This window comes from Chlamydotis macqueenii, chromosome 2, assembly GCF_036417535.1.
Source record: "Chlamydotis macqueenii isolate bChlMac1 chromosome 2, bChlMac1.mat, whole genome shotgun sequence".
Taxonomy (NCBI): domain Eukaryota; kingdom Metazoa; phylum Chordata; class Aves; order Otidiformes; family Otididae; genus Chlamydotis; species Chlamydotis macqueenii.
Window position 1 is genome coordinate 164,023,633 of NC_141557.1, and position 13,128 is coordinate 164,036,760.

Sequence of the window (13,128 nt, forward strand, 5' to 3'; positions counted from 1 at the left end):
TACCAAATAGCTGTAGCTTACAATTTAATAGGTGTGTTAAAACAGTTGAGTATTTGTTCAAAGTGTTTAAAAAGAGAGGCAACTGAACGGTATGGGTTTTTTTTCCAATATTTTGACAAAGTGCTCTACAATACTTTGTTTCTGTTGCACTTTCTATGGTGCATTTCCCTGGCGGTTCAGTAGCACCGCTCGGGCAGTGCAGCTGGCCAGACGTCCCTCTAATCATGTAGCACGCAAAAAAAAAACCCTAGTGAAGTTATTTGTCTCCAAAATACACAGTTAAATTTAATGGTATGCGTTCACAGCTATGCAAGTTCAATGCATGCGAAAGGAACATCATATGCTTTTGATAGTATAAAGTTTTTATTGGATTTATATGAATATACACACACCTTGAGAGCATAAAGTGAATTACTGAGATGTGTTCTTTAATTTTAACTCCTTAGAGTGTCACTGGGGGAATGATGATGCAGTGGAGGAGCAGGTGAGTGTGGGATGGGGAGGTCGTGGAGGTTCCCCCTAAAAAAGAGGAATCACAGCCCAAAAATACCTGAAAATTCATGGGAGCAGATCAAAAAACCAAAAACCTGTAAATGTAGCTGTGAAGTGTTGAACTAGAGAAAAATCTTATTTTCATATATGTAGAAAAATAACATTATTTTACATAGATTAGAGGACTTCAAAATAAAAACCTATGCTTACTGCATTATATAAAGGATTTTACAATATTAAAAAATAGAAGTAGAGATCTATAGAGTTTTAAAAAGGTCAAAATAACTCTCTCTATATAAATTAAAAAATAAAGGTCTTAAAAATGCAAAAGATTATACATAGGAAAGAATTGGAAGTAGAAAAAAGTCTGAATGGATAGAGCTACCTGTACTTACTCTGTGTGACATAGTAAGCCTAAGTAGATGTTATATGTAATCTAGAGATTATGTGTAAGTGTTAATAGATAACAAAGTCTAAATATATATAATTGTAAGTAGATTTCTAAGTCATAATAGGGAAATCGAAAAGGTATTGAAGTGTCACAATGTAAGTCTAAATAGCTTGTGAAGTAGATGTATATAAGTGTTAATATGTCTATAATAAATATATTAAGTGTAAATAGATATTCTATATGAGTCTAAATAGACATAGTCAGAACACATGTCAGTATTTAAAAGTCTAAATATAAGTCTGAACAGATATTACATATACATGTAATTAGAGAATATATATGAAACATGTAGACAGATACATGAGTGTGTCTACTATATAAGAATTTTAAAATTGAAAGAAGCCCTATTTGTGGAAAGGATTTAAAAATTCCCACCCCTCTTCTTGTAACCTCTATGGAAGATGTAAAAGCACTTTCAAAAGCTGCCCCTTCCCCTTTCTTGTCTCCCTTTTACCATGCCGATTTGGAGCAGCTTCCCCCAACTGGGAGATTTCTCCTGTGGGGCCATGCATGTGGAGTGGGAGCTGCTGTCACGGCGCAGAAATACCCAAAACCCTCTGATTGTGGGTCTGCAAGGGCTGGGATGGGGGTGGAGGGCAGAAACGCCAAAGTAGAGCAATCTGGGGGAGGGGGAACTGATTTGGGGGTCCCAGGAAAGCCAAATCTACCTAGATTGATGCAGCCAGAAAGCAAAAAAAAAGACCCACATTTTCATGCCCAAAACCAAAAGGAAAAATCCCCAGTGTTTACATTTTGGAAAAGCCCTGAAAACCTCCAGAATGTAAGATTTTGGAAAAGTGACAAACCCCCTAATTTTTGTATGACAGACAAGGGAAAACAAAAACATATGAACCACCCCAGTTTAGGGGAAAATATCGAGGTGGAGCACTGGCAGGTTTAGGGGTGCTGCTGTGGATTACCTGGTGTGGATCATCCTGTAGTTTACCCCAGGTGTGTTATTTCCTGTGGAATATCTCAGCTGGACCACCTGGGGTAGGTCATCCCCATACAAGTCCCCCCATGCACCTTTCTGTGCACACACATGACCTATCTATCTGTGTCTGTCCCCTGCTTGTGTCCATCCCTCCTGTCCTCCTCTGCGTGTGTCTCTGCCCTCCCAAATGTTTTTCAGTGAGATGTCCCCCAGTGTGATGTTTTTTGCCTGTGACTGGCCCATTGCACCCTCTGCCCTCCTGTCTTGTGCCCCCCACTTCATGCAGTGTGTCTCCATCCCTGCTCTACCCCTCCATATTTGGCACCACCCTCCCATAACTTTTCGGCCTCTGATCACTGGGGTGCTGCACCCCACCAGCTGCCCATTGCCCCCCACCCGGACACTTGACACGCCACCCTCACTTGCTTCCCTCTACCCTACTCCCATCCCAATTGTTTTACTTTCTAATTTGCAATGGTTTTTATTTGTATCCCTTGCCTGTCTTGGGTTTTATTTACCTCTGGGTTTTTTTTTTTTTCCTCTCTGTTCCTTACAAATGGTGGTGGTTGTTAGTTTCTTTTAATTATTGAACTGCTTTTATCTCAACCCACAGGTATCTCATTTAAACAGTTCTGATTCTCTCCTTCATCGCGGTGGGGTGGGGGGGAGCAAGTGAGCGGTTTCATGCTGCTTAGTTGCTGGCTGGGGTTAAACCCTGCCACAAGGTTACGTGCAAGCTCTGCTTGGCTAATGCTTTAGGCTCTCCGTGTTATTCCTACTGTTGTGATAACCCATCCTTGTTCCGCATTGCTGCTTCATTGTGCCTTTTGCTCCGCAAGCAGCAGTACTCGTGCTGTGGAAATCTACCAGTCTCCCAGCCTCTGGGAAGTAACTCTGACAAAGACACAGAGCAAAACAGCCTTGGCACAATCCACAGCAATTCTGCCTCTCAGGGCACCCGGCAGGCCTCTTTCTTCCGCCTCTTCCTCTGCCCGGGGAGGCCGGGCAGTACGGTTGTAGCAGAAGCTGCTGCACCCTGTGCCTGCGTCCCAGGCTGCCAGCTTGGCCCTGTGCGTTGGCCGCTGAGGTCGGGGACACTGCACCGGCAGCCTGCGGAGCGGGGCTCAGTCACTGCTCAGTGCTTGGGGCAGCAGCTGTTCTTTCTGCCGCTGCTGCAGGCAGCTGCTCTCTCAAGGGTGAGGCGCTGGGATGAGAAGAGGCTGGTGCACACTCCAGACTAAGGCAGCCATATATCTACAGCCAGGAGTTAAAGCTAGAAAAGCCTTTCGACAGCCAGGTGAGATGACAGCTGGATTTCTGCCACAGCTGTATTCCAGATGTGTTGGCAGCTGACAGTGGCTTGCAGGGCTGGAGAGGGGGAGAGAGGTCTGAAATAAAGGAAGTGAGTGTTGAAGTGATTGTTTTAAGGAAGCAAATTAGGCAGCCAAAGGAAGGGAGCTGCTCACCTGACCCATTGGCCCCTCCAGCCTACCGCGTCTTGGGTGTTGCAGGCTCCCCGTCCCGCCAGCCCCAGGCGGCGGGCGGGCAGGAGACAGCCCCGCACCGGCCAAAGGGGCTCCCTCACCTCACTGCTGCTCCTGGCCCCCACCCGCCCCCGGGCAGCGCCCCCCGCACACCGCCCTGCCGGCTGCTCGGTCCCTGTGCGGGGCCGGCGCTGCAGTTCCGCGCTTTGCGCGCCGAGCGCCCGCCGGCAGCGCGCACGTGGGGCGGCAGCGGCGTTTCCTTACCGGGAGGCAGCAACGAGCGCGGCAGCACCGCATCGCCGGTACGGGCGGGCGGCGGCGAGCAGCACGGCGGCGCCTGCGCGGCTCACCTGCAGTACCGGGTTTGCTTCGCCAGGCGGCAGCACTGAGCACGGCGGAGCGCCACGCTCCGCATGCGCGACAGCCGAGCTGCGGTATCGCTGTCCGCTCGTTTCTTGCGGTACCGCCCTGTCTAGCTGGCTGTCCCTTGATTCCCTTTCTCTGCCCCTCTCTCCTGCTCCCTGGCCCTTTTCTCTCTTCTGTCTTCCTCCAGCCCGGTGCTGTTTGTTTTATTTTTCGTTCCTGGTCTCTTGGAACAGAGATGACCCTTTCCTTATTGCTCACGCCCTTTGTCCTGTTCCCTGCCCGTCCCTTGTCTGTGTGCGCCCTGTCACCATCGCTCCTTTCTTCTTCCTCCCCTTCCCCCGCCCCGGCCTGCTCCGCGGCCCTGCGCTCTCTTGCTCCCTCTCTGCAGGGCTCCTCGTCGCTGCCGCTCTTGCCCTCTCTGTCCTTTTCTTTGCACCTTTCTCTCTCTCTGCCCTTCAGTTTTCTACTTTTTCTCGCCCTCCGTCCTGCCCCGCCTCGCCGTATCCCATACGGGCTGGGAGCGCGCGGGGCGGGCCCGGGGGCGGGCCCGGGGGCGGGGGCGGTCCGGGAGAGGGCGGGCCCGGGGCCGGGGGCGGTCCGGGAGAGGGCGGGGCGGGGGCGGTCCGGGAGAGGGCGGGCCCGGGGCCGGGGGCGGTCCGGGAGAGGGCGGGGCGGGGCAGGGGGCGGTCCGGGAGAGGGCGGGGCGGGGCCGGGGGCGGTCCGGGAGAGGGCGGGGCCGGGGCCGGGGGGCGGTCCGGGAGAGGGCGGGGCGGGGCCGGGGGCGGTCCGGGAGAGGGCGGGGCGGGGCCGGGGGCGGTCCGGGAGAGGGCGGGGCGGGGCCGGGGGCGGTCCGGGAGAGGGCGGGGCCGGGGCCGGGGGGCGGTCCGGGAGAGGGCGGGGCCGGGGCCGGGGGCGGTCCGGGAGAGGGCGGGGCGGGGGCGGTCCGGGAGAGGGCGGGGCGGGGCCGGGGGCGGTCCGGGAGAGGGCGGGGCGGGGCAGGGGGCGGTCCGGGAGAGGGCGGGGCCGTGGCCGGGGGCGGTCCGGGAGAGGGCGGGGCGGGGGCGGTCCGGGAGAGGGCGGGGCGGGGCCGGGGGCGGTCCGGGAGAGGGCGGGGCCGGGGCCGGGGGCGGTCCGGGAGAGGGCGGGGCGGGGGCGGTCCGGGAGAGGGCGGGGCGGGGCCGGGGGCGGTCCGGGAGAGGGCGGGGCCGGGGGCGGGCCGGGGGCGGTCCGGGAGAGGGCGGGGCGGGGCAGGGGGCGGTCCGGGAGGGGGCGGGGGCGGGGGCGGGCCGGGGGCGGTCCGGGAGAGGGCGGGGCGGGGCAGGGGGCGGTCCGGGAGAGGGCGGGGCGGGGCCGGGGGCGGTCCGGGAGAGGGCGGGGCCGGGGAAGGGGGCGGTCCGGGAGAGGGCGGGGCCGTGGCCGGGGGCGGTCCGGGAGAGGGCGGGGCGGGGGCGGTCCGGGAGAGGGCGGGGCGGGGCCGGGGGCGGTCCGGGAGAGGGCGGGGCCGGGGGCGGGCCGGGGGCGGTCCGGGAGAGGGCGGGGCGGGGCCGGGGGCGGTCCGGGAGAGGGCGGGGCGGGTCTCGGGGCGGTCCGGGAGAGGGCGGGCCCGGGGCAGGGGGCGGTCCGGGAGAGGGCGGGGCGGGGGCGGTCCGGGAGAGGGCGGGGCGGGGCCGGGGGCGGTCCGGGAGAGGGCGGGGCGGGGCCGGGGGCGGTCCGGGAGAGGGCGGGGGCGGGGGCGGGCCGGGGGCGGTCCGGGAGAGGGCGGGGCGGGGCCGGGGGCGGTCCGGGAGAGGGCGGGGCGGGGCAGGGGGCGGTCCGGGAGAGGGCGGGGCCGGGGTAGGGGGCGGTCCGGGAGAGGGCGGGGCCGTGGCCGGGGGCGGTCCGGGAGAGGGCGGGGCGGGGGCGGTCCGGGAGAGGGCGGGGCGGGGCCGGGGACGGTCCGGGAGAGGGCGGGGCGGGGCAGGGGGCGGTCCGGGAGAGGGCGGGGCCGGGGGCGGGCCGGGGGCGGTCCGGGAGAGGGCGGGGCGGGGCCGGGGACGGTCCGGGAGAGGGCGGGGCCGGGGCAGGGGGGCGGTCCGGGAGAGGGCGGGGCCGGGGGCGGGCCGGGGGCGGTCCGGGAGAGGGCGGGGCCGGGGGCGGTCCGGGAGAGGGCGGGGCGGGGCAGGGGGCGGTCCGGGAGAGGGCGGGCCCGGGGCAGGGGGCGGTCCGGGAGAGGGCGGGGCGGGGCCGGGGGCGGTCCGGGAGGGGGCGGGCCCGGGGCCGAAGCGGCAGCGCGGTTCCAGAGGGGCGGTGGCGGGGTCGGCTCCTGGGTGCCGTCCCGTTCCGGGTCGTGGGGCAGCTGCAGCCGCAGCCGCGCCGGGGCGGGTGAGGGGCTGCGGGCGCGGCGGGTCTCGGGTCGGGGGTCCCCTGGTTGGGGCCTCCGCGGGCGGGGCCGGGCTCTGCCCTCCCGGGAAAAGCGGCCTTAGGCCGAGCGCTGCCCCGGGGTCCTCGGGGGGTTTTGGGGCCGAGCCCGTGTCCGGCCGCGGGGAAGCAGGGGCAGCCCCGTCCCGTCCCCGGTTGCTCCCCGCGGGGCCGGGCAGCCTCTGCCGCTCTCTTTTTCGCCTCCTCTTTTCCCAGTGTCGCCTTCTGCGTCAGGTGAGGCAAATCCCGCGTGGCTGACTGCACGTGCTGCCCAGGGGATCACACGCGTGTGGGGCTGGGGGAGCGGGGAGAAACACTTGTGAGCTCGGGTACCACAGATGCTCCCCATCAAACTCGTGGAAAAGGCAAATTTGCTGCCGGTGCGGAAAAGCTGGTGGAAACTGCAGGTAAGAGAGCATGCGCCTCATTTCTGAATTGGCCCGTTGGTAGTTACGAATGTTTTCCTTTCAGGTGAAGGAATGAACTTTCATCTGCTGTAAGAGCTGCCCGTTACCTGCTTTAGGGACAAGTGCTCTCTCCTGTTGTTTCACACTGATGTTATGGGCAAGTTGGAAATAGCCTTTTATTTTTATATGCGTAACTCGGTTTTTAGTAATATTGGTGTCAGTGTGGTTATTTTTTGAGCAGCTAGGTGCCAGTAGGAATGTGATGAATGAAACATGATGGACACTGATATTTGAACCTGATTTTTATTTGGATTTTATTTTTTCTGGCATGTTGTCCTGTGGCTCAATCCACATTGTATTCAGTGGAGTCTTCATTTTAGGACTTTGAAGTAAAAAAAATCTTGTCCTTCCAAAAAAGGACTGCTTGTTCTTAGGACTGAGGTGTAGACTTGGAGAGTCGCTTGAGTACGTCATCAGAATTAAAGCCAAATTTCACTTAATGTTGCTGCTCTTTGTCTTCACTTTCATCAATTTCCCCACCACTCCCACGTGGTTGGGAGCGTTGAATCATTGTTTTCTTCCTCAAGGAGAAACTGTGTTTAAAATTTAGTTTCCTTACAAATGTATAAGTAAGTTGGTAAAATGGAGTTATGATTATTAAAACCACAAAGTAATGCCAGTCTTACAGATCTGGACTATTTGTGAACATGTATTAATTGCATGCAAATGTCATCGAGATACAGGACATCTGGACTTCATGCTCTGACAAGACAATGTGCAGAGACAGAGATGAGCTCGAAAAGAAAAAAAAAAAAAGATACAATGTTATGATTTCTGTGTGTTTTTTTTTTTTATGTGATGTGGTTTGGTGTGGAGTTTTGGGTTGTTTTGTTGTGGTGTGGGTTTTTTTTTTTGGTTTTTTTTTTTTTTTTTTTAGTGCAACGTAGACTGGTGCCAGTGTGCAGAGCTCTTTGCTGCTGCTTCTCTTTTGCTCCTCTTTCATGGCTATAATTTTTGTTTGGATAATTTTAGAAGAGCAATTAAGTTACGTGGCTGTGTAAAAGTGCTGGTAATACCAGCACATTTAAAAGCTTGAACCAGTAGTGAATAAGTTGGCTGCAGGTAGAATGCTACAGGTAGAATTTATGGAGGAAGAACAAGAACAGGAATCAAATAGTGAGTTACCAAAAACTTTTGTGTGTGTCATAAATATCAAAGTCTTATTGCCAAATGTTGTTTGGCAAGATGTTCCAAATGGCTATTTTTGGTAAATGTAAATTTTCAGGAGGTTCAGGGTTGTGTGTGGCAAAACAGGCCCCTCCACTCGTGTCCTGTCACGTGAATGCCCAGTGGCCGGGCTGTTGTTCCCTGCTCTCGATGTGGCCACAGCAGTGCTGTGATGTTTAGAGCTGACAGGTGGGTTTAGGAGTGGAGGGAGAACGCCTGTTCTCTAAGTGCTACGAATGGTGACCCTTTTCCATCTCTGCTGCTTTCCTGTGCACAGGATGAAGCTGTTTTATTTTTCTCCCTTGTTTCTGGTCTAAATATTCTGAAGCTGTCGCTGCCGCGGGGTTGTTGAAATCGGTGTAGGTGAAATTGCTGCGGTGCCTGCGGCTGTGCTCGCAGGGACGCTCAGTGGCTCCTCATCAAAACAGCGAGGTGTGTGCGGACATCCATAGAGTTGTGCTCCAGGTCTGAGAGCGTGCCGTATTATTGCTGTTGGAAGATGGAATTGAGCATGAGCCTGTTAAATCTAAGGACAGTCAAAAGCTGGGAGGGGACCCTAAGCAGGTTTGGTGGCACGACTGCAGTTTTAGAAGATCTTGACCATTTGGAGAAATGGCCTGACAAAAAGCATTCCTTTTTTTTTTTTCAACAAGGGAGTTCACAAGGACAGATGGATTGCTCTACAAAAATAGTCAACTTGGGTTGTATAGGGGGAGGAAATCTTGGCTAAATGTAGGCTTGAGAAGATGTGTGTAGGTATCTGTGTCTGTCACCTGCCTGTATCTAGGAAAGTGGTTCTAGTGATACTAAAGCTGCCAAGGAGTCAAAAAAAGGCACACTTCTCTAAAAAATGCAAAAGCTCTAGGGGCTGGTATCAACAATTGTACCAAAGGTGATGCAAAATACTTTTTCCTCCACTCAGTTGTAGTCTTCACAAACCTTCCCCCAAAAAGGAAGCTTTAGATTCTTACCCAGCTTTATGCTAAAGTTTTGGGTTTGTTGTTGTTTTTTTTTTTTTTTTTCTTCCCTTCTCAGCTGAATGTCAACTGCCACCATTTCACTCTGGTCACTCTTTCTTCTGCCCTGAAAGTACAAGACGGATGGAGAGGACCTATAGTGGTCTGCAAGTACAAGGTACATCTACAAGGTGTGTCAGCGTTTTTCCGAAGGTACCTGTAGTGTGGACTTTGAAGTTAACATTCTTAATGTGCCAACTCTCCTGTAGTTTTTCTATGAACTGTTTTAACACAAGTACTAAAAATAAAATAAGGTCTTTCCTGGAGCCTGTTGTGCCTATGCAAAACTTATTTCCCTCTGTTTATTTTCTCTTCCTGAAAGCGTAATCTTCTGTTTCTGTGCGCTTACTATTAAATGATACTGTGAAAGTAACTTTGTAGTAGAAGAGGAAAGAAACTGTTCATAGAGTTCAGAAGAAACAGACTTTGTTTTCATGATAAAAGCTTTATGCTATTTCAGTCCATAACTTTTAAAAATATCTTTGTAGTAGTACTCAAACCTTACTGAGATGCTAGCATCTGTACTAAAAGCAATAAGGGTCGAAGAAGAGATGTGGACAAACCAGGACAAATCAGCGTTGCTTCCATGTGTTTTCCCAGGCTTCCCAAAAAATGATAGCAGCCTTGTCACTAGTGACAAGAGTGAGTCTTGATGTGGTTTTGGTGAGTTGCTGCTTCAATGATGCCCTTTTTCCTTAACCTGCAGTGTGTAACTTTTGACTTCAGTTGGAAAGAGATTTTCCAGAATGGAAATCTTTCTCATTCAAAGAAGTTACATTTTATGGACTTCCTATCAGAGTGGATCTTCAGAGATGATGTACTTGACAGTAGAAGTCATCAGCAACAAGATTTTTCACTCTCTCTTAAAAAAAAAAAAAAAAAAAAGAGGAAACTCAAGTCAATTTCCTTCCAAACACCCAAGCCCAGCACGGTCTTGCAAAAGTTGATGGCCGTGCAGGTCTTTGAGTTCGTGGTTGCAGCAGTTGAAATATCGTAAAAACGTGTTCCTCTGCGTGCTTCGGTACAGCCAAAGGCATTAGCGAATCTGCCAGTCCTTTTTGGTAGCCTTATGGATTGCAGAACTGGGGATTTGGTTTGTTTGTTTTTTTTCTTTTATTTTGAAAGTAAAACCATATGAGGAATCTCTTCTCTCACTCATTTTTCTTTCGTAAATAAAACTTGAAAAAAAAGTTAAAATTGTGTAGTTTACAAATGGACTTGCATTGTTTAAACTGTAACTGCCAAGTAGCTGTAGCATACAATTTATTAGGTGTACTTAAGCAGTTAGGTATTTGTTCTGTGTGTTTAAAAAGAGGCAACTGAATGTCACAGGGTTCTTTTGATGGAGCGCTCTGCAGTACTTCAGTTCTGTCTCACTTTCAATTGCGAGTTTCCCTGGCAGTTCAGCAGCAACTCTCCTGGGCAGTGCAGCCGGCCAGATGCCCCTCCTAATTACGCAACACACAAAAAACTCCTAGTCAAGTAGCAGCTGTGTATTTCAGAGACTGATAACTTAATAGTATCAGTTCACAGCTCCATGTGTTAAATTAATGCGAAAGGAACATCACATACTTTTCTAAGTACAAGCATTTAAATTGGATTTATGTAAACATAAACACATCCTTTTAGCATAAAGAGAATTAATTAGATATGTTATTTATTTTTCATTTTACTCTTTAGAGTTTTACGCTTTACTTGCGGCTTTATTGACCAAGCAGACAAGATGTGCAGCAGCAGCGCAAGGGCTGCCGTGGCGGATCCGTGAGCATCGATGCTGCTGCGGGTACACCCTTGTCCTGCAGCCTGGCAGGGGTGAGGCTCTCTGCAGCGGTGATGTAAGGAAGGGGGGAGGCGTTTTCCAGCACCAGCAAGAGTTGTTACTGTTATGCTATGAATGTGTTCAAAATCATCTCAATTATTCTTAATACTGGTTTTAAGCGTTCAAATCGCTCTAGCTTTTAAAGATGTGTTGTATTTTGAGCTGACCTGTTTACGTAGAATCCTCCTTTAGCTCAACTGCTGTCCTATCCCTTGTTCTGACTGAATTCCTCTACTTTCTTCTGTGCTATTTTTTTTTTTTTAACCTGCTGAAATACAATTTGAGATTTTTGTTTTTCAGGTGTCTGGTTGTCAGCGTCTCATGGTGCTCGGTAGATCCCCCCAGCCCAGGTTTGCCTGCCAGTCATTCAGCGTACTGAGGGTGAGGGCCCAGCCCTACGTCCGGAGGCTCCCAACTCTCTCTTCAGCGAGTGCCCCGCGGGTGCAGCAGCAAGGGCTGGCTGCTGAGGAGAGCCTGGGGCCAACAGGGGCCAGGGGCAGTTGGTGGTGTGGGGAGCCTGTCCCGGCACGGGGGCTGAGGGGAGGGGTTGCGGAGCAGAGCCAGAGCGAGAGACGTGGCACCTACAGGGCGAGCGGTCTGCGCTTACTGTGTCTGTCATAGTAACTCTAAGCAGATATTACCTGCCATCTAAGTAGAGATGATGCGTAAGTGTCAATAGATAACAAAGTCTAAATAGATATCATTGTAAGTAGCCATCAAAGTCTAAATAGAGAGGTCTAAAAAGGTATTGGAGTGCTATGGTACAGAAGTCTAAATAGATACTAGCCTGAATAGATGCGTAAGTGTAAATGTATGGAAGTGTAAATATACAAGTCTAAATGGATATTATATATAAAGTGTAAATAGATAATATATATGAAACATGTGTAAATAGATACACGTGTGAGTGTCTGTGCTATGTAAGGTTTTTAAAATGGAAAGAAACCCTATTTGCAGAGAAGATTTAAAAACTTGCTCCCTCCCATCTCTATTGAAGAGAGAAAAATGCTTTCAAAAGCTGCCCCTTCTCCTTTTCCTGTCTCGATTTGGGGCCAATGCCCCAAGAAGGGGATTTTCACCTGCAGGGCCGTGCACGCAGAGTAGGAGCTGCCAATGCAGCACAAACATAACCCAAAACTCTGAATCTGGGACTGCAATGCGGGGGGAACCCAATTAACATCAGTTTGAGGGGGAAAAAATATCCTAATTTGAGGCTCCCAGGAAAGCCAGATCAGCCTGCATTTGTGCAGCTAGAAAGCACCCCCTCACATCCCCCCCACTTTCATGCACAAAACCAAAAGCAAAAATTGCCAAATTTTATGTTGTGGAATAGTGCCAAAAAAACACAGCATTGAATATTTTGGCAAAACGCCGAAACCCCAGATTTTAATATTATGGGAAAGCAAAAAGAAAAATGCCGCCTCAATTTGGGGACAATGTGGGGTGAAAGGCTGGCAGATGGAGGGACAGTCCTGGGGATTACCCTGCATGGATTACCTGGTCTGTCTGAGTCAGTTACCTGGAGTGGATTATCGGTTGCGGGTCATCCCAGGTGAGTTGTGTTTGCTGTGGATTATTCCAAGCGGACCCCCGGTGTAGGTCATCCCCACACATGTCCCCTCATGCACCTTTCTACCCACACCCCCCTCATCCGTCCCCGTCCGTCCCCAGCTCGTGTCCGTCCCTCCTGCCACTTCTGTGTCTCTGCACCCTCCCAAATGCTTACCGCTGAAATGTTCCCCTGTGATTGGTCCCCCCCGTGCCCCCTGCCCTCCTGTCTCATGCCCTCACTCCCCCCTCCACCCCTGCTCTGCCTCCCCGTATTTGACCCTGCCCCCTGTAACCCCTCTGCCTGCAGACCCTGGGGTGATGCCTGCCCCCCACCACCCCCAAACTGAAACCTCCCACCTGCTTCCCTGCACCTCACTCCATCTCAGTTGTTTTAATTGATAATTTGCAATTGTTTTCAGTTTTATCACTTCTCTTTCTGGGCATTTATTGTTCTCTCTTTTCCTCACAAGGGGTATTGGTGGTGGTTTGTTTCTTCTTAATTGTTAAAACTGTTTTCATCTCAACCCACGAGTTTCCTCACTTTCACCCTTCTCATTCTCTCCCCCTCCCACAGGGACGCTTTTTGGTGCAGAGGCCACAAATGTCACTGCCCAGGCTGCGCGGGGGGAAAGGGGCAGCCGTGCCCCGGTAAGGGGTGACCGGCTGCGGACGGCGCGAACGGGAGGGAGGAACCGGCCGTGGCTCGTCCGGCTGAACACCCAGGACCGGAGCGGTAGGGGGCTGCTGCCACCTGGTGACCGAAAGCGGGAACTGCAGCTCGGGAGTCTCGCATGCGCAGTGCTCTGCCATTCTCCGGGCAGGCACAGATGCCCGAACAGGCATGCTCGGGAGCCGAGCCCCTGCCGCGCACGCGTGTTGCTCTGCCATTCTCCTGGTAAGGCACAGATGCTCTACAGTGCATGCGTGGGTGATGCACGCCGAACGCACATGCCCGGTTAAAAGCGCGGGGCCGCGGATGCACAG

The 13,128-nt window shown here is 53.1% G+C and overlaps 1 long non-coding RNA gene across 1 annotated transcript; it reads left to right on the top strand.

The window, feature by feature from the left end:
• Positions 1–8,598: 8,598 nt before the first annotated feature.
• Positions 8,599–9,918, top strand: LOC147601916 (uncharacterized). Its single transcript, XR_015257755.1, has 2 exons — positions 8,599–8,905; positions 9,375–9,918. It is a non-coding gene; the product is annotated as an uncharacterized LOC147601916 (long non-coding RNA).
• Positions 9,919–13,128: the final 3,210 nt, after the last annotated feature.